The sequence below is a fragment of the Myodes glareolus genome, chromosome 1 (assembly GCF_982192425.1).
Source record: "Myodes glareolus chromosome 1, mMyoGla1.1, whole genome shotgun sequence".
NCBI classification, from domain to species: Eukaryota; Metazoa; Chordata; class Mammalia; order Rodentia; family Cricetidae; genus Myodes; species Myodes glareolus.
This window is the reverse complement of record NC_142026.1, coordinates 90,278,265-90,304,257: the sequence shown is the minus strand read 5'-3', so window position 1 is coordinate 90,304,257 and position 25,993 is coordinate 90,278,265. Positions and strand designations below refer to the sequence as shown.

At 42.6% G+C, this 25,993-nt stretch overlaps 1 long non-coding RNA gene and 2 pseudogenes across 3 annotated transcripts; 1 reads left to right on the top strand and 2 right to left on the bottom strand.

Annotated features, from left to right (window-relative positions):
* The first annotated feature begins 214 nt into the window (after positions 1–214).
* LOC148123520 (uncharacterized) lies at positions 215–14,674 on the top strand. 2 transcript variants are annotated; one of them, XR_015738926.1, is made up of 3 exons: positions 215–649; positions 11,093–11,209; positions 14,046–14,674. It is a non-coding gene; the product is annotated as an uncharacterized LOC148123520 (long non-coding RNA). The 2 variants fall into 2 exon arrangements; XR_015738925.1 differs by lacking the exon at positions 215–649 and adding an exon at positions 1,706–2,439.
* On the bottom strand, positions 14,643–23,483 carry LOC125394419 (sodium-dependent glucose transporter 1A-like; annotated as a pseudogene). Its single transcript, XR_015738923.1, has 4 exons — positions 23,388–23,483; positions 20,045–20,213; positions 18,468–18,584; positions 14,643–16,604 (listed from the first exon to the last, which is right to left on the bottom strand). The product of XR_015738923.1 is annotated as a sodium-dependent glucose transporter 1A-like (transcript).
* LOC148123519 (uncharacterized protein C9orf85 homolog pseudogene) lies at positions 21,629–23,139 on the bottom strand (annotated as a pseudogene).
* Positions 23,484–25,993: the final 2,510 nt, after the last annotated feature.

Genomic DNA, 25,993 nt, shown 5'->3' with positions numbered 1-25,993 from the left:
CCCTTGTGTGCATGTGTGAGCTCTGTCATCTGCATATGGCGTAACCACGTCATCCCCCTGTGCGCATGCACTAAGCATCCCTTAAAAGTTGGATGTGCCATCTTCAGCTCTCTCTCTCTCTCTCTCTCTCTCTCTCTCTCTCTCTCTCTCTCTCTCTCTCTCTCTCTCTCTCTGCACACTGACCTCACCAGGTCTAATAAACTGCCAAGAGGTCGTGCCAAGTAATTTCAATGGTGACAACAGAAAAGCACACTAGGACACAGCTCTTGGCCCCTATTTCTTCATCGGAGTTTCTCCATCTCTCATCTCTTTCTGTAGTTTGCAGTACCTGCAGTTGTTGAGACATTCTGAGGGCTGAGGTTCCTCTAGCAGTGCACAGGAATTCAACTCTTGAGCAGCAAGAATGCTGAGTAGTTGACCACATGATTGTCCCATCTGCCTCACAGCCCTTGTTCTCCTTTTCTAGACTTGCGTTTCTAACAATCTGCTAACGGAGCTGCATCTACAAGAGTCGTGTCCTCTGATGGCCCTTCAATGGTTGGCTCTGTATTTGAAATGCCACAGCTGCTGCCATGTGGATTAGAAGCAGTGGTCGCTGATCAACACACAACACAGGTCTTGGCGATGTAATTTATTTTGTCTTCTCGCGGTGAGTTCATTTCTGAACAGCTGTCCAGTTGGAGAACAGAGTTTTCATTCACCCTTTTCAGACTGCCATCTGCAAGGATTACTTAATCTTGAGGTCTTTCTAAATCCAGAAATTCAAGAGCTCTTTCATGTGGCCCAGTGCGTGAGGAGCTGATAGTAGAACTAGAGCTTTTAAGAGAGGTCGACAAAGGTTAGGATTTGGTGCTCTAAAATGTCTTGGACGAGGAGTTTGGTGGTGGAGCAGCTCAAAATGTTTCTATAGGGCCCAGCTATGACAAGCTCGGTAGAGGCCTGAGTTTCAGATTACCCTAAGGCAGAATACCTAGTTCCAGGAAAGACCACGAATTGAAACCACCCAGGAATGGACCATGAGAGCAGAAAGTACTTAACATTCCAAAAGAAATTCCTAGGGTTCCAGTCATTGTAGATAGGATCCCCTGATGTCCCTTAGCCCAGCACACAGACTCATCCCCTTTCAAGAAGAAACCCCTAGACAAATGTCAGCCAATCTGGGGTCCTGAACCTGAACACTCCCTCACCCCAACCTCTGCTATGATAAAACCCCACCCCAAACTGAGCTTGAGGTCCTCTGATCATGCCAATGCGTTGGACACTCAGAGAGTCGGAGTTCAAACTTGAATTAAGGCTCTTTGATTTTACACACGGGACTCAGTCTCCTTGTTGGTTTTGGGGGGACTCAGCAAACTTGACCTAACATTGTAACTGTTTCTGGCTATGCAAACCTCTCGGATCTTATATTGTCACTAGTATTGTGTTACTGGAGTCTTTGTTCCCCAGTAGAATTTAGTGGTGGTACTCTTATTTTTTCTGGGGCCCTCAAAGGTCGATATATCAGGTGCATTCCAGTTCATACTGGACTGTATTGGCCTCTGCTCTCTTGGCTGCAATGAGAGAAGGAAACGCGCCTTTCTCTCCTGTAATGACTACTGGTTACTATCTGCACTAACCATTAACTTGCTTCACTGTGCATATGCTGGACTTTGAGTCATATTTCTTCCCCTGGACCTGCTGTAGTTTTCTAGGGCACAGGTAGGGGTGAGGCTGCTGGATAGCTCCCAGTCCCTCAGCAGAACGCGCCATTGGACTTGGAGAGGCACAAACACATCCAATATTCACCGGGTCATGTTGGCTTCCAACTAGTTGTCCTCTTGCCTTAGAGTCCCAGTTGGTGGAATGAAAGGCCCGCCTGCCTCATTTTACCCCTTTTCCCGTTCAGAAGCTGCACTTCCAAATTTCGCCACCTGCGTCACCCGTCAATCAGCTAGTGTCTGAGGTTCTGACAGGTGAGACGCCCCTGGGAGAGCGACCCGAGGTCTCCAGGGTAACTGGAAACTCCGCCCTCCCTGGCTGGAGCCTCTTTTTCGTCACGTGATCGCGCAGGCTTGTGCAAGATAGGTCTTGACTGTCTTCCTCTTGCAACACAGTATTGTACGAAGTCCAGCTTTCCTTGACCTCATTCTGAAAGGTCTCCAGAGGAAGGTGACACTGGGCGGAATCTCAGGGCCCGGAAGGACTGGAGCTCAAAGCCCCTTAGGGATCTGCCGAAAAGCTTGGCGGCAGAGGCAAGACCAGTAACCTGGGGTGGCCAAGCTGGAGTTGGAAGTGGAATTCCGCGGGTTCGGGGCCGCGGCTGCCTCTCAGCGGCTCCTCCAGGCCGAGGCCCCTGCACAGAATGGACAGAAGGCGCCGACCTCCCGGAGGAGTGGCCAGACCAGGAACGTGCTGCGCTGGTTCTCCACCGCGGTCCTGTATGCCGCCTTCCTGGGGCTGGTGAGAGCTGACGCTGCACCCCTCCCAGGCTGGGGCACGAACCTCCTGCAGGCGACCTGCCCTTCCCAGCTGGACTCTCACCTTCGCTCCCTGCACGTTCTGTGACTTTGGGCACTTCCGGCCCATCAGCTATCTCGTGGGCGCTAATTTAATCACTGAGGGTTTCTGTCCAGTTCGAAACTGATTGTGCTCTTTTCTAACTGCAGCGAACTTTCCTGGCGTTGCGTGGGTCTGCAGCCACTGCGCTCTGAACTGTAACTTACTACACAGTAAACTGACGTTTCTAGCGCTTCCATTCTGGGTGGCCATCCACTTAGTTTTGTAAATAGGAAACAGGTCCGAGAGGAAAGCGGCTTTTCTTGGCCACACAGATGTTTTAGTAGTGAAACCGTAACGAGTCTCACTCTGCCCATGGTTCTATTGAAATCAGCTCTGCAGTACTTTAAATGTTTTCTTAGAGCAAAACGCCGCATTGGAAGTGGTTTAGCCAATCCCTGGGTGAACTGTGGGAAATTCCTTGTTACTTGGTAATTGTGATCTGGGGGCGTTGTGGGGCTGGGTCTCCCCAAGAGGGTGCTTATTTTTTGTTCCTACATTGACAGTCTCTCAAAACTGATTGAAGCCTTAAACACTGAAATGCTCTTCTGTTTCTACCGTAATTGATTGATCTAAACCGAATCTCCATTCATTACATGATTTTGCTTTCTTTATTCTTGTTTACCGCTGAAACCACAAAGGAGGTTCCTGAGGAGGAACCCTGGGGTGGGGGCGGGGCAGAGTCTTGCTATATAGCCCAGGCTGGTTTCAAATTCTGCATTCTGCTCCTCAGCCTCCTGGGCACTAGAATTATAGGTGTACACCACCATGCCTGTCCCTGTTTGTATCTCTTGAGTGGGTATGACACACGGGGAGATTACACGATGATATCAAGAAAATAATACCTGAAACTCAGCGCAGCCCTTATGGCTGTCTCTGTGAACCAAACTGAACATAGTCAAATCGAATTCAAAATCTTTTATTCCCTGCTATTGGTCATAATTCTTGTTTGGGTTGTCATGGTGACTAAGGACCACAACAGACTGTGAAAGTCACTGACTTTCTTCTTGTAGTTAGCTGCCTGGTAACACATCATGGGAACCTAGAGAACCTAGTGACAAGGAAGTCTAGGACAGCGACGCTTGCCCCCCACCATTCTGGACGTCAGCAAACCAACTTAGCTGCTCCCACAAACATTATCCCTTTCCTTCCTCTGAGAAGTTACTTTAAGGCATTCATTCAGCAACAACACTATCAGCTCTTTTATTGATCTGTTTAGTACTATCATCATCATCAATAACATCATCATCATCATCATCATCATTATTAGTGCTGTAAACTGAACCCAGGGTCTTGTCCATTTAACAGCATGCTCTTGCACCTGAGCCACACCCAGCCCTCAGTCACCCTTTGCATTACATTTTTTTCTACGGGGTCTCACTATACAGCCCTGGCTGATATGGAACTTGCTATGTAGACCAGGCTTGCCTCAAACTCACAACGATCCGCCCACCTCGCCTTCTGAGTGCTGAGACTGCAGGTGTGTGCCACTGTCAGCTTCCCTGCTCCTGTAGAGCAGTAAAATCCAGGCAGAGTTAGCGACAGCATTCTGTTACTCAGCAACACACACGAGCCCACAACACGGGCAAGAAGATCTACAAGCAAATTTTGTTCCACTAGTTGATGGACATGAAGGTTCTCACCCGCCTTTCTGGGTGCTTCCCACCCTTCTGAAGAGCAGGTCTGATCTACTGCAGCATACATTTCCCCAAACTGAAATCTTAGCTTCAAGTAAGGCAACAGCACCACCTGCTGCCCAGGGGAATCCAGTCCAGGAATCAATCCCATTGGATGCTGCCCGCTTTGGTATGATTGTGGAAAGTAAGGAAACCTTATGGAAAGTTGCTCAGAAGACAGGAAAGAATCAGGTCAAATAGCAAGTTCTGAATGAACAGGAAAGCTGGAGAGAGTGGAGAAATTCCCCATAGACCAATATTGGGCCTTGGACCCTGGAAAATATGGCTATCAAGGGGCATTTTAGCAGAACTCAGTTTAATTCGTTCACTCCGATGTTTATGTAGCTCATGAACACAGTCCAGGGGAAAGCGTATTTTGTGATCTATTAGCATGAAGTCATGGTGAATAAGATCAGTTAGTGGAAAGACAACTTATGGACTTAGTGGTCCCATAGATGATCTGTGACCCTGTGTTCTCAAGGTCAACCTTTCACAGAGGTCACTCAGAATAGTGCCCTGTATTTGCTGGAGACTACGTTAGTAACTGGAAAGTCAGGGCCGTGTTCCCAGCAGGCGTAAGAGGCACAGAGCAGTGATGTCCTGCATATCAAAGAGAGCTTTCTTCTCCCTCTGGGAACTCATCATGATGGCACAGAAATACGGAAACAGTGTTGGCCATTAGTGGTAGTGTTTCCTGCTTTGGAGGCATTGATTAGCCTTAAACCCAGCAGCGGAAGCTTTCTGTTTTGTTGCATGGCATTAGCCTTGGTATAGCCTCCATGGCACTGAGTATCTTCCTGTAGGGAAAGGGATGGACTCAAGACAGTAGGTGATGGGGAAAGAAAACCAGGTTTTACAAAAACAGATCAGTGTTGATCGATGAGTTAGTCTGTTGTTACTTAGGATATCCTCTGCTTCTCAGGAGAAACATTCCTAATCAGAGTCGCTAGAAGGTCCCCAGCAGGTGCATATTTTCAAGAGTCTTGAAAGTTGTAGTCTAGAACGGACTGATGCTTTGATGTTTAAACACTTGTGTGGGCTCTTCCAACAGAGTCAGAGGGAGCCACTTATGGTGTTGTTTCTAAAGACTGTTGTTCAGGATCCAAGTAATAGACATTCACAGACCCCTTTTCCTTGGTGGATATACTTTGGCCTTAACTACTGAGTCCTGTCACACTTTGTTTAAGTGGAGTGGGAGATACCTGGGTCCTATTACAAGGGGTGCAGTCATGCAGGGGCTATGTCACAAGGGCTAATAAGTCTGTGGGAGTGGATCCAACTGCCACCAATTGGTAATGCCATTGACAGGTCATCTGGTCAACCCAGGCTTGATGCTACTGTGTTTGGTACACTTGTGTAGTGAAGCAGGCATTGCTGTTGCTGGAGATCTCTTCAGAATGCCCCATGAGGGAAGCACCTTTTTGATAACTGTAGCTATGTATAGTGCTAACCGTTCTGTACAGGAAAGCTTCCGTCACACCTAGCAGATAGACACTGAAAGCGGCCAGGGAGTGGATTCACCCAAAAGTGTTCAAGTCATCCAGGAGCTGATACAGTATTACTTGAGGTTTTTATTATCTTACCAAAATTATGAGTTTGACTAACTTAACATGAGCCCTTTGTGTAATTTCCACAGAGCAGCCACCATTGATGTTTTGTCATTATTTGGGTCATTTCAGCTCTTCTACAAGGGGTTCAGGAGGGCCGAGCGTTTGCTATTGGAAGCGGTGAGGACCCTGTAGCTCCAGACATCCATCCAAGCTGTCACTGAGCCAGTCCCAGGCTGATCTTCCTGCCGCTGCCTCCTGGTTATTTAGGACTACACACGTGAGCCATTGTTCCAGGCTCTTGTATACATTTAGAGGTCACAAGCAGAATTCGGACTGCTGTATCAGGCGTCTTATATTTCTATGACTCTCATATAATTTTACTTAATTATGAAGTTATAATAAATTAACAGAAATGCAACTAAAGGAGATTTTAATGTTGCTTATTTGACCATGATGCCCATGTTATCAAATACACCCAATTAATTTGCTATTTCTCTATTTCTAGAAATTCAAATCATGTTTTGTTTTGTTTTTTTCTTTTTGGTTTTTCAAGACAGGGTTTCTCTGTAGCTTTGGAGCCTGTCCTAGAACTATCTCTTGTTGACCAGGCTGGCCTCAAATTCACAGAGATCCACCTGCCTCTGCCTCCCAAGTGCTGGGATTAAAAGTGTGCACCACCACCACCCAGCTCATGTTTCTGAGAGAGTCCAAAAGACTTTCTGAAAGACCCTAAATTAATTAAAGTTAAAGAAGAGCAATACAATTTTTAGAAGGTCATAAAAATATCAAAAGTTTAACACATTTGATCAAGATAGAATAACAAATCATGCTGAAAAATAGTCTTTTCTTTAACCAAAGTGATATTAATACTTCAGACTAGATTTTAAAAATCGCATGACTATGTAATAAACTTAGGTCTGTTAGAGAGGACTCAGTTTCTTAAGTAATTTTCAAAACGTCACGAATGCAGCATGAAACAGGAAATCATGTTGTCCACTTCCTGTGACTCTGTTTGTTGGGCCAACCACCTCACATGCAACAACACCAAAGCAGATCCTTCACACTTCTCATTGAGCATCAACCAACACACCAGGAAACGAGAAGACCAAATCCTAGTTTTACAGTGAGCCTTAACAGTAATGCTCAGTTTCTAGAAAAACTTCCAAACAATTCTCATCTACTCTTAGCCAGCTTGTCCATAGAAAGTTATTTTCTGAGTTCTTCTTCTACTGAGTTCTTCTTCTACTTCTTCTACGTACTTCCTGCAGTATTCTTACCCGTTCTACTTTGGCCTTATTGTTCTTAGTTTAGAGCAGTTGTCCTGCTTTAAGACAGAAGAGAATTCATTTTTCCTTTGATAATGTGTCTGCATACTTTACACTGTTCCTGCCTTGGTGACTTTTCTATTGCCATGACCAAGGCAACTTATAAAAAGAGTTTATGTGGGGCTCACAGTTTCAGAGGGCTGGTCTCTGACCATCATGGAAGGGAGCATGGCAGCAGGAAGGCAAGCATGGTGCTGAGAACTTACATGTTGAGACAACAATCACAGAGCAGAGAAAGAGAGAGAGAGAGAGAGAGAGAGAGAGAGAGAGAGAGAGAGAGAGAGAGAGCAGGAATGACTTGTACTTTTAAAACCCCTAAACCCACTCCCAATGACACATCTCCTCCAATAAGGTCACGCCTCCTAATACAATTCTTCCCAAAAAGTTCCACTAATTGGAGACCAAGTGGATTATTACTTTAACTAGGTAAAGATGTGTTACATTTGTTGATGCTCCATTTCTTTAATTATGTAAAGATGTGTTGCTGTTTACCTTTCCTGCCTAAGGCTCCTAGAGAAAGAGAGGGAGATGCCCAGGGCCAGGCAGCTGACAGTCAGCAAGACACAGAGTAGAACATGCAAAATGAAAGAAAGGTCAAAATCCCTGAGCAAAACATAGATGAAAAGAAACAGGTTAATTTAAATTAAAGAAAAAAAACTGTCCAGAAAGAAGCATAAGCTGAGGCTAATCATTCATTACTAATAAGAAGTCTCCATGTCATGATTTGGGAGCTGGTTGGTGGCCCAAAGAAAGACTGTTATATTTGGCATTTCCAATGTGGAGCCCAAATTTCCACATAGGGCCTGAAGAGAAAGAGAAAGAGAGAGAGAAAGAGAGAGAGAGAGGAGAAGAAGAAGAAGAAGAAGAAGAAGAAGAAGAAGAAGAAGAAGAAGAAGAAGAAGAAGAAGAAGAAGAAGAAGAAGAAGGAGAAGAAGAAGAAGAAGAAACAAAGGTAATATAGCGCCTTTAAGAGACTCTTCTATACAGTGGGTGTAACATGACGGGGCCAGCTTGTTGGGGTTTCTGTCCCGCCCGGTACCCCACAACTGGCAACTCCCAAGGAAAATCACACACAATACTCCATAAGATTATAAACTGATTGGCCCATTTGGTCAGGCTACTTATTAGCTCTTATAACTTATGTTACCCCATTATCCTTATCTACGTTACCCACATGGGCTAAGTACCTTTCTCAGTGTGACAGCTTACATGTTGTCTCTTCAGTGATCTGCGCAGGAATGGCTGAGGAACTTCTCTCCTCCCTAGCCTTAACCTATTCTCATTACTCCGCCTCTACTTCCTGTCTGGTTGACCTGCCTATACTTCCTGCCTGGCCAATCAGCGTTTTATTAAAATACATGATTGACAAAATACAGATAATTCTCCTGCACCAAGTGGGCACTTGAGTACCTGAGTAGCAGGTACATTAAGTAGAAACAAAAAAAAACTAAATAAAGACGTCTATAACAGTGCGAGAATCAACTTCCTAGAGTCGGGGCACTTAAATGTAACTCGCAGGTAGACACAGCTTTAGGTCAGGCTCACAGGACTGTAAAGCTTGGCTTGTACAAACCCAAACAGTGTGGAGTCAATCACCAGCACAAAGTTTGGTCATGCAATCAGAAAAGGCTAGAGACATACAATAAAGACACTTAGAGATGAAGGGAGGGGAAAATAGGTTACAGTGTGTTTAAAAATGTGCATAGACTTAAGAAAGAAAATAGGTATAGACAGTCATGGGGAAAAGTAGTTTAAAGATAATAAAGTCTTTAAAGAAAGAGAGTTAAGTAAAATAAAGGAAAAAAGTCCCGTAAAGATGGTAAATACACATGGAGTCTGGATCCTCTACGATGTTGTGTTGACTTTGAAGTTCTTGAATGCGGATGAGTGAATGACAGCTGCTGAGAGACATGGGATGGTAGAGGGGGTTGCTGAATTAAACCAGCCTAGATACTTTATCATTTAACGTCTTAACTTTAAAATGGAAGTCAAAAATATATTGCATTAGGGAAAACATGTGCTTGTTTCCACTGGAAAAGAAAGGCTATGGATTCCTTCAGGGTTAATAGAGATTAACAAGTTTGATCAGAGGAGACCTCCTTAAATCTTGACAAGAGACATAAAGAAATAAAGCAAGAAAAATGACAAGATAGGTGATGTATATACGGATCCCTCAGCATGGGAGCAGTTCTGAGACTGACAGCAAATGTCACAACTGGTTTTCCTAGGGTTTGACCACTATCTCAGCTGTCTCAGGGTCCTCTAAAGATGCCATTGCCCTCAAACAACCAGAAGAAATCTAAAGAACACAACCCCCACATTCTCAAGAGGGGGGGTGAGTGATTTTTTTGGCCATTTGATGGGTTATAGATATTTGTCTTTATTTGGGGGATATAGGAATATAGGATAAAAAGACAACTATTAACCTGAAATATTTTACATTGGTATGAATATTGATATATTGATACCAATTTAGAGTTATTTTGTTACACTGTATGTATGTTTCTACTCTTATTTGGAATACTGTGCTTATGCAGCTCACTTTAAAATGTAATATATAATTAAAACTGCAGGCTAGTAGTTAGTTGCCTATAATAAATCAAATTTGTAGTCACATTAGATATGTTTTCAAGGTTAAACAAATATATTTTACATAGATGCTCTTCAAACACTTCAAAAACCACAGAATATGGCATTTAAGATGTTTTGTTAACGTAAAGCTTTTCATGACAGTGAGACACATCTGCTTCTGGCAGCACCAATTTACTTCATAAAAGGTTGATGGGCATTGAAGGAACTCCACATGAAGTTTGCTTTCATTGTGGAAAGGTTTGCCATTTGGGCAAAAAGACTGCCTTTGCCTTGGCTTCTGACAGTATGCTGTACAAACTAGACATGTGGGACACACAGGAAAGCAACTGATGAACTTTGCCAACACAAGGCAGGACAGGCCTTCAAAATTCATGCTTTATAGAAGAGTCTTCCAGATACTCTAGGCCTGTAGGCTGAAGATGGATGCCCAATGTTGCAGAAGCAGTTTGGGTGACTGTCTAGGCAGTTAGATATTATTATATCCTTCTGGGGTCTTTGAAGGAGTTAAAGACTAAATAGTTAGAATCATAGTCTTCCTTAGTTATAATAGAAAGTAAATTAGGTATAAAACTTGAGAATCACTAAGACTAGATAGACAATGGAATATTTCTCTGAATTTGTTAATACAAAAGGATTGAATATTGTAAATATAATTCTTGATGACTGTTTCCATTCTATGTAGTTTGCTATGTTAGAGTTAAAAGCTTTCATTTTTATTTAGACACAAAGGGGAAATGCAGTAAAATATTAGCTTAAGATGTGTTACATTTGTTTATGCTCTGGAACATTTGTTCAATGATGCAAAGGTTTGTTGCATTCTTTTATGTTGCGATTGTTTAGCTCTATGAAGCTGTGTTACTTTGTTGATCTAAAACACCTGATTAGTCTAATAAAGAGCTGAATGACCAATAGCAAGGCAGGAGAGAGAAATAGGTGGGGCTACCAGGCAGAGAGAATAAATAGGAGGAGGAGAAGAGAGAAAAGGGAGAAGTGAGAAAAAGAAGAGAGGAAGACACCAGGGTCCAGCCACCCAGCCGCACAAGCAGCCACGGAGTTAGAAAGAAAGACATATAGGATAGAGAAAAGCAAAAGCCAAGAGGAAAAGGGCAGACAGGATAATTTAAGAAAACCTGGCTAGAAATAAGCTAAGTTAAGTCTCCATGTATTTATTTGAGAGCTGGGTAGTGGGCCCCCAAAGAGAGAAAGAAAGAAATGAAGAAAAAAAGGAAGGAAGAAAGGAAGGGAGGAAGGAAAGAAAAGGAAAGGAAAGAAAAGGAAAGAAAAGAAAAGAAAAGAAAAGAAAAGAAAAGAAAAGAAAAGAAAAGAAAAGAAAAGAAAAGAAAGAACAACCACACATTGGCTTGACTCTGCATGAATACTGTCTCTATAACTGCCATTCTCACCCTTCTTTTAGGGATGTCGATGTTGGCTACCACAATTGGTCTTTATCTTATTCCTTTCTGCAAGACAGCAGCATTACTGATTGCCATGATGTCTGTGTTTGGTGTTTCATTTGGCGCTCTGGATACAGGTTAGTGATGGGGGAAAGTGGATAAGATCACACTGTCACCTGCAAGGCTTGTGAAATGGCGTGGCCGCCTGATGTGGTTGTAGGGTCATTCACTGAAGCAGGCCCTTCTAGCAGCTGTGCTTCTTACCAGCCAGGGAGCCAGTTTTGAACAGTTAGTGATAAATGAACTAGAAGACGTTTCCCTGTGAGGGAGTGTTGGTTTTCAGTATCCAAATGAGAAAGGATCCCTAACTTACAGATAATTGCAATGTTGGTTAAAGGGCTTCCATTTAGAGATAGAATTTGACCACATAAAAAGTAATAATAATGGCTTATTAGAATAAACTAAGGTTGGAACTGAAACTGGGCTGTAAAAGCATAGAAACAAACTTCCACACCCACTTTTGAGTTCAGAGAAGTATATGCTGTGCACAACTTTTCTCAGTTTATGTCAGAGGTTGCTGTGTCTTTATGTTTTGGAAAACCTCTTACGCAAGGTGCACGAGATTTGTTTGCCCCCTAGCCCAGTTTTCTATCCATCCCCTCTTCCTCCGGCAGTTTTAGGTTATAAGTGGGAATATCCTATGCTCTAGGCTTCATTTAGTTGAAAAATTACAAAAAATTACATGTTTGTTGATTTTTAAAAAAAGCCACAGACTTGATGACTTTTCACCTTGGAGCTGCCCTGACAAGGTGAGCTCAGTTTCTAGAAGACATTCTTGTCTCCTGTAACAGGAGCATCCGGGTCCTAACTGGCTGCTTTGCTCATACATAAATGATCTTTGGAAGCTGCCAGATAAAAATATGTAATGTATTTTAAAGTTTGGAATATATTTATTAAATATATTATACTTTTTGCAATGTATTTATTGCATATATTTATCATAATACCTAATAACAAGTACATGGATAAATATTATAACCTGGTGTGATATTTTACACTATTTTATAAAAACCTTTGCAGTTGTGTCTGGCTCTAGAAGGTGGTGACCACCAGCCTTTAGGTCATGTCTATGAGACATTACAATGCATAGTTCTTGACAGTGCATTAGAGATCTTTAACCACATAGTCAACTCACAGTTGACATTTGATAACTTAGAACATCTGTTATATTCACACTGTGCAATGCATATTCATCCACTTTCTAATGGCAACGAAGCATTTTGTTTGTTTTTATGAGGTTCTTTACATTTTTATTTTTATTATTTTTAATTATGTGTATGCATTTGTGCCTGTCTGAGGGTGTGTACCCATGAGTGCGGGTGTCCAAGGAGGCGAACTGGAGTTGTGGGGCTTGTGGGCTACCAGACTTGAGAGATATACATCTTGATCCACAGACAACAAGAGTGAGCTGAACTAGGCATAGTTTGAGCATAGGACACCTCAACGCCCACCCTCACCATGACACGCTTCCTCCAACAAGGTCACTACTTCAAAAAGACCACAGCTCTTAATAGTATCACTTCCTAAGAGCTCATGGGGGCCAATGACATTCAAACTGCCACAGGTACATAGGACTTTACACAGAAGGCTTCCTTGAGGGCACCTCAGAAGTCTCCCAAGACCACCCCACACCACAGGCTCAAAGGTTTGCAAGTGTAGACTTGTTTGAAAGACTTTCCTTTAAGAGTCTTGGCCTCAAAGGTGCCCACAGATGAACCTATCATGATGCTCAATATTAATATTATTGGTCAACCTAATATGAACTAGCAACACCTGGGATACATGATGCCTTGGGCTTGATGGTACCCATTACCCAGGTAGGGCCAAGATAGCAAAGTCCACCTTTCCTGGATAGCACTAATCCATGAACTGAGGTCTATGGATAAACAAGGAGAAATGGATCAAAGAAGCAGCCTCTAGTGCCCAGGTTCCTGCCTGCAGATACAATGTGATCACGAGACTCAAACTCCATAATTCAACAATGATACGTCAAATCCACAAACTGTGAGCCAGAATAAATACTTCCTTCTGTAAGTTACTTTTGTCAGGCATTTTATGACAGCAACGGAAAAGGAACTAAAAATCCCATGTTCAGTCAGCAAGACACAGAGAACCTGCCGCAGCCTGGGTCCATGGGACTGAGGCATAGCTCACACAGACAGCAAACTCAGCAGCAGCCGTGAGATGCTGATTGTGCAAGCATACGGAATGAAAGACATAGGGGGTTCCTGGGCCTCCCCAACATTTCAAAGGAAGTCCCAGGAGGCCGGGGCATGGGCAGAAAGATCAGAATGCTCGCAGGGAGTCTCTTACACGACAGTGACATGAAGCTGTAGGAAGAAAGGCAAAACTATCATAAAGATTCCACAAGAATGCAGACTGCCCAGGCCAGGACATACCAAGCCGTAGGTAGTGAACAGATCCAGCCAGAGTGACCACGTGTCTTACACACAGCAAATCCAGGATATGGAGCCTTCAGCTTGCCCTGTTATACCTCATATGCCGTGCATGGGGCTAACGATTTAGTGTCTTCCCTTGTGGGTCTGTCTTGTGGTCTGACTATTTTTATTCTCCTGTTTGAGGAGATGTGAATGTGACTGCCCTGGCATTGTAGTTTAAAAGTATGCAACTTTCTTTTGATTTTTTTTTTATTTGATTGTTTTGTTTTGTTTTTTCAAGACAGTTTCTCTGTGCAACGGTCCTAGCTATCCTGGAACTCACTCTGTAGACCAGGCTGGCCTCGAACTCACAGAGATCATCTTGCCTCTGCCTCAAGAGTGCTGGGACAAAAGGTGTATACCACCATCACCCAACTTCTTTTGATTTTCTTAAAGATAGGCTCTCACTGTATTTCAGGATGGCCTGTAACTCGTGCCACCATGAGCTACCATGCCTGTCTCTTTCAATCTTTAGGAAAGCTCATGGCTACAAGTTTGTCTTGACTCTCAGAGCCTGGGATTGGAGTTTTAAGAAACACTTCAGATGTTCAAGACTTCGGAAGCATGACAGAGAATTCTATTTTGCTGGATGGAATAGTGGACATGATTATATGTATATAATGTTATATATGTATATAATGTTATATATGTATATAATGTTATATATGTATATGATGTTATATATGTGTATAATGTTATATATGTATATGATGTTATATGTATATAATGTTATATGTGTGTAATGTTATATATGTGTATAATGTTATGTGTGTGTAATGTTATATATGTATATAATGTTATATATGTATATGATGTTATATGTGTATATGATGTTATATGTGTATATAATGTTATATATGTGTATAATGCTATATGTGTGTATAATGTTATATATGTGTATAATGTTATATAAGTGTATAATGTTATATAGTGTATAATGTTATGTATATGAGAAATTTCTGTTAAAAAGAATTTGTCCCAGTGTCAAATGATTATATATTGTAAAGTATATCCTGATTTCAGAGGTCTTAAAAGTATGGTGGCTGTACGTTATAATGGATTCAACGCTGAATTAAAAACAGTATTTTTCATTAGAATATTTAACATTGAGTACATTAAATGGCACATGCAATCAGTATCACATTCTTAATTAAGATTTAGATCATCTTTGTTTCCCTCAGAATTTGCAAAGATGAGCAAGCTAGAGCTTACATTAATTTCTAGGCGACATCTCACAAAAAGTTCAAAAGCACAGATTTCCAATTTGGGTGTCATCTCATCTTCCTTCTTAGAAACTCGGGGTCTGGAGAGGACACAGAGGCTGTGCTGAGTGCCTCAGGGCAGACCTGAGAGGCAGAGTCCTGTCGAGAAACCTTGCTCTGTGTTTCCTCTGTAGAAATAAGACCCTGAAACCAGCCATTATCACTGGCACACTGTGAACATCCCTACAGCAGTTGTGGAAATGTCGGACCCTTTCGAGGACGCTCTCAGAAGAACACTCCTGGAACACCTGGCAGAATGCGAGTGGATGATCACTGCTTAACACATCCGTCTGCTGTTGGAACGCCCCACAGCTTCCCAACCTAACCATCTTCTTTATATGCTCTGAAAGGTGGCGACCATCAGCATCACCTGTGTATTCGTCTGTCAGAATGAATCTCCTAGCAAGATCTTAATATATGAGACCACTTGGTAGCTAATGGATGACTGAAAACCACAGAAGGTTTCTAAATTCTCTAGCTTTCTCTATAAGTAGACCCAGAAAGCACGAATGCCAGCAGGTATTGAAAAATCCCCACTCTCCGGAAGATTGAATGCTTTATTCAGTGAAGTCCTTGAGCAATTCTTCCTCTCAAAGTATACATCCTTTTTGTCTGGAGTGTCTCGGGGGTTGCCTTATTAACTGCAGAGGACTGAGCAGAAGGGCCCCTTCAAGAGAACATCTCTAGATGACCCCTTTACAGATAGCCTCATTGGAGCACTCATTTCAACCACTTCAAAATCCAGTTCATTGCTTTTTTTTCATCTTCCTGTTTAGTCTCTTGCTCACAGTCTAGAACTAGTGGACAAAGCTTTCTGGTCCTCGCCTTTTCTTTTTCCTTTGCGCTGGCGTTCCAGAGGTAAGGTGGCTAATTTATACATCACAGGAAATAAAACTCCAGTGAATATGGCTGATGCAAAACAGACATACAGAATCACAGGCAGGTCTGGGTAGTGTCCCTGAAGAATTCCAATGACTGCAGGAATCACCATATCTCCTAGAGAGGCACCAATTACAAAGAATGCTGCAGACTTCCCAGTTAAGGTGGTGTACTGCTCAATCCAGGAAACTCCACTGGGAAATGTGGTTGCCATCGAGGCTCCATACACAGCAGTTGTGATCCAGAGGCAGAGAGGGCTCTTGTCAAAAAGCACCAGAAAGAAAGATGAAACAACACTAGCAATGTTATTCAACACAATCATGGTTCCAGGCTGTAAGAATGTTGCAAAGAAGATGGCCAGACCCCTACAGGCTGCAAAGGTCCCCCAGAAGATGGAGTTCAAGCCGGCTGCTTCACTTTCTTTCATGCCAACATGGGTGGTGGCGAAGGAGAATATGTAAGAACCAAATGTTATCTCAGCTCCAACAAAAAAGAAGAAGATGAAGAGGAGGCAGAGCAGGGCCCTGTGATATTTAGCTCTCCGAGCTCCCTGAGCAGATGCTGTGGTGTTTCCTGCCTTGAGCGTTTCTTACAAAACAGACCAAACAGAAAGACACAAACTACTAAGACATAGGTGCCAATGGAAGCATCCGTCTACAGCAGATTCATGCTCTCAGGTACCGCAAACAGAGTCCGAGGTGGCTTCAGAGGTTCGGTTCAGCATTAGAGGATCAAAGTCGGACTCTGTGAGGTTCTGAGTGGACGCTATTGTACCCCAGGCCAATTTAGCCAGCAGGGGAGCCAGGAAGGCACCCAAGGCGAAACTGAAGTGCAAGGCCTGCATGTGTGGGGCTCCTTTAACCCCCAAAGAGCCAAGATAAGGACATTCCCTCCTGCCAATGAAACATGGGGAAAGGTTAAAGTTAAATTATCAGTCAGTGCAGGGAAATCTCAACCCTTATCATTACTATGATAAAGAACCTGAGCCTGTGACACATGGCAGAAATGCTGTGACATTCTACATAACCTGGTATTGACCCCACATTGTTCTGATTAAGGAATTCGCCCATGAACACCAGAAAACTGTGTTGTGATATCTCTGAATCAAATGGAATGCTACAAGGTGGTGAAATACCACCTCCTGGAGCCAGGTACACTAGGAAAGAGCTATTATACACTAGGTACACTATTATACACAGGCACACACCACACTGGGGAATAACACTATAGAACTATTCGTTACAAGTATTTGAAATATATATATGTGTGTTGACTAGGGAAACGTTTATCACCCAATAGAGGCCAAATGACCATGATTTCTGGCAACCACTTGAACATAGTGGACAAAAGAAATGTAAACACTCCATCAGGAACCCAAGTGCTCTAGGCTCTGCAGCTCCAGGAAACTGCAGGAAACCAGCAGTACATTTTTCGGAATCCACACAACACTGCCTGAACCCTGACAAGGGGCAAACCCTGAGCACCAAGCCTTTGGTTTTTCATCTTAGCCAATTACTTTGAGACAAGCATGTTTCTACTTTGTAACTTTGTGACCAAATGAAACCTGACGTATAAAACACTAATGGTGTTAGTGTTACATTAGAACATCAATTAACATTCCAGCTAGAGAAGCAGATCAGTGCCTTGCTCGGCTTTGATCAGAGGAGCTTCCTTCAGCAGGTGAGTACGACACAGAGACCCACAGCCAGCAGTAGGGGATGGAGGACACCAAGAGAACAAGGGTCTCTAAATCAGCTTGAACAAAGCTCACATGAACTCAGAGACTGAGGCAGCACGCACACACTGTGCACACATCTGCACCTGGTCCTGATCCTGTGTATTACGACTGCCAGTTTAGTGTTTTTCTGGGATCCTTGGGTGTGTGAACAAGTGTGTCTCTGCCACTTGTGCCTTCTCTTGGGTTCTATTCCCTATGTTGGTTTGTTTTGTGAAGTTCTGGTGTGTAGATTTTTCTTTTAACATATATTACAATGTTATAGTCTTTCTTATTATTATCCCTTAGGAGACTGTTCTTTTCTAATGAGAGAGAGAAAGAGAGTGGGTAAGATGAGAGAGTTGGTAGAGAGGAACTTGGAGGAGTAGAGAGAGGGGAAAATGTAATCAGAATATATTATGTGAGAAAAATAAATATTTCAATGAAATGGAAAAACAGAACATTGAGGGAGATCTAGAAAGTAGGCACTGAAGGAAAGTCCATGTCGTATGTGGTATTTCGCAGGTTTTCAAATAGATATTAACAAATGGAAGAGCTATCCCTTTGGAGATTTACAACTTCTAGGAGAAAATAACAGGAAAGAAAGCAAGCAGCACAGTTTCCCTTAGCTGGGTAAGCCGGGTCTGCTTAACTCTAAGTCTGCCTCTCTGCTTTCTCAGCCAAGTGATGGCCCCGGGCTGGATATTAACCACCAGCTCCTCCTACTTTATTTACAAAGATAAATTTTAATCCCCAGACTGAAGCCCAATTCACCCACACTGCAACCACAGATGGCCGTTCCCAGGGTAGCTCCTGCAAATCAGTCTCTCAGAGAACGAAGACATTTAGTCCAATCGTATAGATGTCTGTTCATAATCAACGTCAAACCAGCCCCAAGTGCAGCCCTACAGGGGTGGTCCCTCTGAGTGACCCCATGACCAAGTCAGTGCTGTGTCATTTCAAAAGTGTGCCAGCGACAGTCGATATTGTCTGCTATACTTTTCTAGTGGAGTTCCCGCCCCAGAGGTGACGCTTCACACACCTGTATCCACAACGCCAACGGAAGCCCCGAAGACAGACGTGGTGACTATCAGTAAGACTGCCGTCTTACAGAAAGGGATGAGATAAAGGCCCACAGCCACTGCCACCATTGACACTCCTGGGAAGAAAGGCAAGAAATTCAGCTGTAGGAGCTGGCAACAAAGGTCAGTAGTGGAAGGCTTGCTTGTCTAGCATGCATGAGTCCCTGGGTTTGATTCCCACTGCAAAAATAAACATTAATATTAAATAATAAAAATAAGATATAAAAAAACTGTATTCCAGGGGCTGGAGAGATGGCTCAGTGGTTAAGAGCACCACCTGCTCTTCCAAATGTCCTGAGTTCAATTCCCAGCAACCACATGGTGGCTCACAACCATCTGTAATGAGATCTGGTGCCCTCTTCTGGCCTGCAGGCAGAGCACTGAGAATACTGTATACATAAATAAATCTTTAAAAAAAATAAAAATTAAAAAAACTATATTCCTCAGGATAATCAAACCTATAAGAATACAAAAATAAGACTGAATTACCACTGAGAGTAGCAGTTTCTACAGTGATTATGTAAAATCATGTAAATTTTATAAGGCTTTTGTAATGTATGATCAAAACAGATTTATAATACCATTAATAATCATAGTAAATTATACAGCAAAGGAGACAGGGCAGAAATTATTTACTTACTATCTTATGTTTAGAAACTAAGAGCTACTACCAGCCAGTGCAATGGTGGCGCACACCTTTAATCCCAGCACTGTGAGGCAGAGGCAGGTGGGTCTCAGTGAGTTTGAGGCCAGCCTGGTCTACAAGGCGAGTTCCAGGACAGCCAGGAATTTCACACAAAAAACCTGTTTTGAAAAACCAGGAAAAGTAAAAAGAATCTTGGAGAACTTTCAGAGGTGGTCTACCAATGTTTTCAGTAAAACTGTTCCTGCTTACGACCCTAAGTTAATTATTTAGGAAAATAGAGAGGAAATAGAAAAAGAGGCATTTATTCACCAGAAGTAACTTAGTTCCCTGGCTCTGTGTCTTACAACATCATCTAAATCCCCCTTAATTGTGCCAATTTATTGGAAACATTATGCTGAGACCTTTGCCGTCTTTTCAGGTACGGAAGGGACAGCCTAGGTTCCTCAGGGACACTGGGTGACTAGGACAAAACACAGTCTACGTCATTTCACTCACAACCTCCTGCCCCTTCATGTTCAATCCTGAATGCACAGAGCCTGGCCAGGTTCCGGGAACCCATTCTGACCCCTGTGGCCCCAGGAGCCCTGCCCTGTCCCCAGAAAAGCAGAGCTTCATGGTCAACCAGTGTGTGAGCCTGGAGCAGAGCCGCCATTACAGTAAAGGTCAGCACTGTTCAGGGGGCCAGCACTCACTCCCGAGGGCCAGTCAAGTTTCCAGACTCCTTCCAGCTGCCAAGGTAAGGGCAGGGAGTCTAGAAGCCCAGCTGCCAGTGAAGACACCCTGACACTGGCTGCTGCTGTTGTCAAGCACTCTGCAGGCTGTGTTTGACACGAAGAGCCAAGGTACAAAGTCAGGACAGGCAGAGAAGAGCAGCGGTTGGTGTTTACTCACCCAAAAGGAAGAACTGATTCATGTGGTCAAAGAGAATTCCACCAATCATGGTGCCACACAAGAACCCAGAGGCACGGCCCACAAAGATGAGAGACAGGCCGCTGATATTTCTGTTCACGTTCGCTGCCAGACCATGAAGTGTGGGTCCCAGTATAGCAACACTCATTTCCTAAAATTTAAAAAGACAGAAGCTTTGCATTTACAATAATTAAAACAATGTCTAAATAGAGTAGTAACAGACTGTTCTATCATAAAAAAGTGTGGGGTGGTGAGAGACGGTGGGTTACTTTTAAGACCTTCAGTTCAGAAAAATCTACAATGGCAATACAATTATTGCTAGAGCAATGTGGTCATCTGGGCTTCATCCATGTACAGCCTTCAATTTTTAAGTCATTGCATAGTAATTTGAGATAGGGTTTTGTGTAGTTCAGGCTGGCCTCAAACTCAGGGTGTAGTCAAGAATGGCCTCGACCTCCTGATCCTCCTGCCCTCCAGGCACTGAGTTTACAGGTTTAGACCCCCATTCCTAATACAAAAATTACAGAATTCTTCACTTTCTCAGTTCTTTTCCTTAAGCTGTATTCTGTAAGACTTAGTTGTGTAACAGTTTTGCATTTTTTTCAAAACCAGGGTTTTATATTTATTTTAATAGTTCGGGAAGTACATACACACATATGTACATGTACATACATGGCATATATACATATGTGGATGTTACAACACAAAGAAAATATAGTAAAATCCTGAAACTGGCAATCTATGTAAAGAGTGTGAGAAAGTTCATTGTTCAAACCGGCTGCTTTTCTGTAGCTTTGGGATTTTAAACACAAAAACACAGATTTCAATAATCACCCAAAGCTAACCTGCACTGTCTGTAAGTGGAAACACTGGCCACAGAGTGAGGATTCATAACCATCGAATTCCGGGGAGAATAAGCTTATGAGAGAGAACCTCACTGGAGCTTTTGATACAGGCCGTATATACACTTGATACGAATGCTGGATTTCCCTTTCTAGTTATTAAACATATAGTCCACACATTTTTCTGAATATATATTACCAAACTAGCAGAAGATAAAAAACAATAGGATGAAGTATATCAAAATATTATGCCAGGTGGTGTCATACACCTTTAATCCCAGCACTCAGGAGGCAGAGGCAGGCGGATCTCTCAGTCTGGTCTACAGGGTGAGTTCCAGGACAGCTGGAAATACACAGAGAGACCCTGTCTCAAAAATACCAAAAATAAAATAGAATAAAATATTTGTTGTGGAATAATGTTTCTGTGCACTCTGAATATGTCACTTGGGTTGTTTAAATAAAAAGCTGAATAACCAAAGCTAGTCAACATTTTCAGGCAAAGAGGATGCTGAGACAAAGGAGGGCAGAGTCTCCAGGAGACCTGAAGAGAAGCAAGATGAGCGTGTCATATTGAGGGAAGGTACCAAGCCACATGGTTGAACATAGATAAGAAATACAGGTTGATTTAAGGTATAAGAGCTAGTTAGTAATAGGCCTAAGCTGTCAGCTGAGCATATATAATCGGTAATAAGTCTCTGTGTGGTAATTGGGGAACTGGCTGGTGGTACAGAAGATGCCACCTACAAATGCTTTTGCAAGAAAATTACTATACACGATTTTGTACTTGATTTTTTTCGTGTGTGTGTGTGTGTGCGTGTGCGTGTATAAAAACAAAAGGTTTTCTTAGTAAGATGTAAGGGGCCTTTTGCTAAGGGAGTCACACACCTGAGGTCAGGCAATGGCAATGTGCTTGCTGTGAACTCATCATCTGTTTCCCCTGAAACAGTTCTGACACAATCACCAGTTCTCACTCCATGGTTTGACAATAGGTAATAGGTTTCTCTAAACAATTTCCATAGATTATACAGCATGCCACCATAAGTGTTTGCACACATATTCTGTATATGCAAGCCTGTTTGTTATTCAAATGCTATAAAAAATTTCTATTGCTCATGAGTCAGTTCTGCCTACTTTGACAGCCTTTCTGACTCCCTTGTTCGGATGTCGGTGTTTGCTGAGCCCTCTGCAGCCAACTCTGAGCTGTCAGGCCACCTGAGTGTGTCCATCTTCATCAGCCGAGTCAGGGTCAGCATCTAAATCCTCCCCACTGTCTTCCTTCCCTTGTAGTGTCTGCTATGGTTAGAGCCCTGAGTTTCAGTCATTGCTGAAGTTTCTGGTTCTTTATTAAACAGAATGGCAGCAGCTTCTTCCTTTCCACATTTTGCACAAACTTCAAGTTCACAGGCACCTGGTCCACACATTATGTAAGAGTCCCTCACTGTCTGTTGTAAACATTTAACCCCTCCTTAGGCTATGACTGTGACTTGTATTTGCTGTACTTTATGATGGAGGAGGGTTAACTGTCTATTTGTTGCTTTCATTGGTTAATTAATAAAGAAACTGCTTGGCCTGATAGGTCAGAACATAGGTAGGCGAAGTAGACAGAACAGAATGCTGGGAGGAAGGAGGGCAGTTAGGCAGATGCCATGACTCTCCTCTCCAAGACAGCCGCAGGTTAGAATCCTCCTGGTAAGCCATCACCTCGTGGTGCTACACAGATTATTAGAAATGGGTTAGATCAATATGTAAGAGTTAGCCAATAAGAGGCTACAGATAATGGGCCAAGCAGTGTTTAAATGAATACAGTTTCCGTGTAATTATTTCGGGTAAAGCTGGCCAGGTGGGCAGTGGGAAGTGGCCCGCTCCTTTTACAACTTTACACACATTCAGGAATTTCTTTGCAGTGCTGACATGCTCTACCATGAAGTTTTGCCTTAGTTTTCTTGGTCTGAACATTTTTATCTAACTTGTCGTTTTTTGAAGATGAACATATTTTGGTGCTTTTAAGGCCTGGAGCGAATCATGGTGCCTTTCTGGGAATTCACTACCAAGTCACAAGGACCGCAGGTCAATGTAGGCTTTACTTTCCGGAAAGAGGAGTGTTCCCGTCCCAGGCTGAGACTATCAACAGTCAGTTTTGCAGTTTCAAATGCACTTGATACAGATGTTAAAAATTAAATTTAGCAAGGTAGTTCCTCATCCTGGCCTTGTGGCACAGGTGTACAAGCCTTGCATCTCGGAAGGCTGAAACAAGAGAGTAGAGAATTCAGGACCTGCCTGGGCTATCCTGTAATATGAAGGGAAGGCTTGTTTGTGTTTTCTGTCCTGCCCAGTTCCCACAGCTATTTAACCCCAAAGAAAATCACACAAGGATCTCTATAAGTTAGAAAAGCTGATTGGCTCATTAGCTCAGTCTTCTTATTAGTTCTTGTAACTTATATTAACCCATTATTCTGATCTATTTTAGCCACCTGGCTCAGTACCTTTTTCAGTGGGACAGATCACATCCTGCTGCTTTGGTGATCTGGGCAGGAGTGGGAGGAATCAACTTCCTCCTCCCCAGAATTCTCTTGCTCTCCTTGCATCATTTCCACTTCCTGTCTAGATTTCCCACCTATACCTCCTGCCTGGCCAATCAGCATTTATTCAAAACATGATTGACAGAATACAGACAATTCTTCCGCACCATTATCCTGAGCTCAGGGTTAGCCTAAGTAACCCAGTGAGACACTGCTTAAGGTCTAAAACAATAGGATTCAGTGGGTAGAGTGTTAGCCACACAGCACGAGGCCTGAGTTAGATCTCCAAAATTCACATTTTAAAACACTGGGTGTGATGCCATTGGAATCCCAGGACTGGGGAAAGCAGAGATAGAGAGCTGCCTAGGGCTTGCTGTCCTGTCAAAGCCAGGGGAGAGACCTTGTCTCAAAGTAAGAGGTGGATAGTGCTGGAGAGCAAAATTAAAAATTCTAGTTAATTCATGAGGGGGCTGAACAGATAGCACAAAGGTTAAGAGAATTTACTGGCCTTGCAAAGTACCCAGGTTTGGCTCCCAGCACCCACAGTGGGCAGCTCAGGAGGAATCTCCAACCTCAGGCTTCCTCGGGCACCTGCACTCATGTGCACATACCTGTTGGTGTGCACCCAGAGATATAATAAAAAGAATTTAAAAATTAAATTTCAAATAATGCATGAAACAAAAGCCTCTAAAATTAAGTCACATAAAAGAAAGACAAGATGTGTCTTAGTAAGGGTAACCACAGACCATGCAGATACTTCTTTCAAGGGAAAAATAAGGTACTTTTTGTGCTGAAGTTTATGATCAGTTTAAAAAAAATAAGGTGAGGAAATAGGGCAAAGACTGAAGAGATAAGAACACTGAACTGAACAGTTAAGAAGGTTGTGAACATGTGACCATGGTTACTGAGATTAGAAATTTTTCTAAAAATTGAGTATCAGTATCTAAAGTTCACTGCAAAGCTACAATTTTATATTGCTGTTAAAACAATAAATAAGGTTTTTTACTTATTTTACATGCTGGCTGTCCCTTTTGATCTTCTAAATATTAGTACATTAACTCTATGCACTACAGCCTCCTTCCCCCGTCAGCACTGGGGCTTAGGAAGAGATTGTGGGGGACTGTACTTTAAACTGCAGGTGGTTGGCCTAGGAAGCAGGGATCCCCGCTTTTCCTGTCTCCACACGTTAGCTTTTCAGTGTTGAGTGTTCTGCAAGAAATCTAAGTAAGGCAACAGTGAAAGTTTTCGCATTTTCCCTTCGAAGAGCTAATGTCGCTTTGGTTGAAGAGGGACTGACCTTAACCTGTGAACTGATCTTGAATAAGTATTTTAAACCTTCGAAAGTTTGCGAATTTCCCCAAATCAAATCAGATTAAATATTTTTTTTCTGTCAAAATTTAACTCCATGGGTGTTTTGCCTGCGTGTTTGTCTGTGTAGCATATGCATGTCTGGTGTTCTGAGAGGTCAGGAGAGGATAATTGATCCCCTGGAACTGGAGTTACAAGCATGTAACTATGACATGTAATATGTTTCACATATGAACTGCCATATAGATACTGAAAATCAAATCCAGGTCTTATGGAAAAGCAAGCAGCAGTCTTAACTACGGATCATTCTCTCTAGTCTCTAAATACTTTTCTTGACCACGAATTAATTAATTTGCAGATTTCCCCAATGGATCCTTGAAAATTCTCAAAAAGATAATTCTCTTTATAAAAGTAAGGAAATTAAATTAATTGAGTTTATTTGTTATATTACATGGGTAACATTGCTAAAAGGTAACTAATGCTATAATTTTCAATTATTTTGTAAGGTGTGTTATTACTAATGTGTCTCAGAAATTATATAACATAAAAATACCAATTCTAGTAGAACATCATCAATAATAATCCTAAATCCTAATTATTATCTGTAAGTGTTACATGCAAGAGTCAGTCCAGGATGTCAGGAGGACGGCAGGAGGATCAAACAGAGCATGGGTTTTGGTCAACACGGGCAACACAAGATCCACTTCATAAAAGCTGCAGGTCAGGAACACAGACGACTTTTCTCGCCAAGTGCATCACCATTTTAACTCTCCCCAGGTCTTTGGCCACTTGAGGTCTTGTCACCCACAGTTAATTGTTTGGGGGTCTTTACCAAGCCACCCTCAGTTTGGCATTCAAGGGCAGAGACTCTGCCAAGTACAGGATTCTGCAGCTTTAAGGTCGCTCCATTGGCCTGGGTAGGAATTCTCGATTTCTAATGAAGAAACCAGTGGCTCAGAAACATCAAGCTGATGTTTAACCCAGCAAGCAGCAAGCACAAGAAGAAATAAGTACCAAGGAAATGACTTGGCAGATTTTCATGCTAAGTAGCCAGTGGAGAAATTGTTAAGCTATGCGGTTTGAACGAGCTCCACAAGAGTGATCCAAGTCTAATTACCTTCCATAATCTAGTTAATGAACAATTTTAGGCACCTAAGTGGAAAAACAAAACTGATGTTTAAGGTGATGGAAATCCTTTGCCAAGCACGGTCCCAGGGGCAGCTTGGATGTCTGCCTGGTGCCCGCTGAGTCTTTAAAGTTAG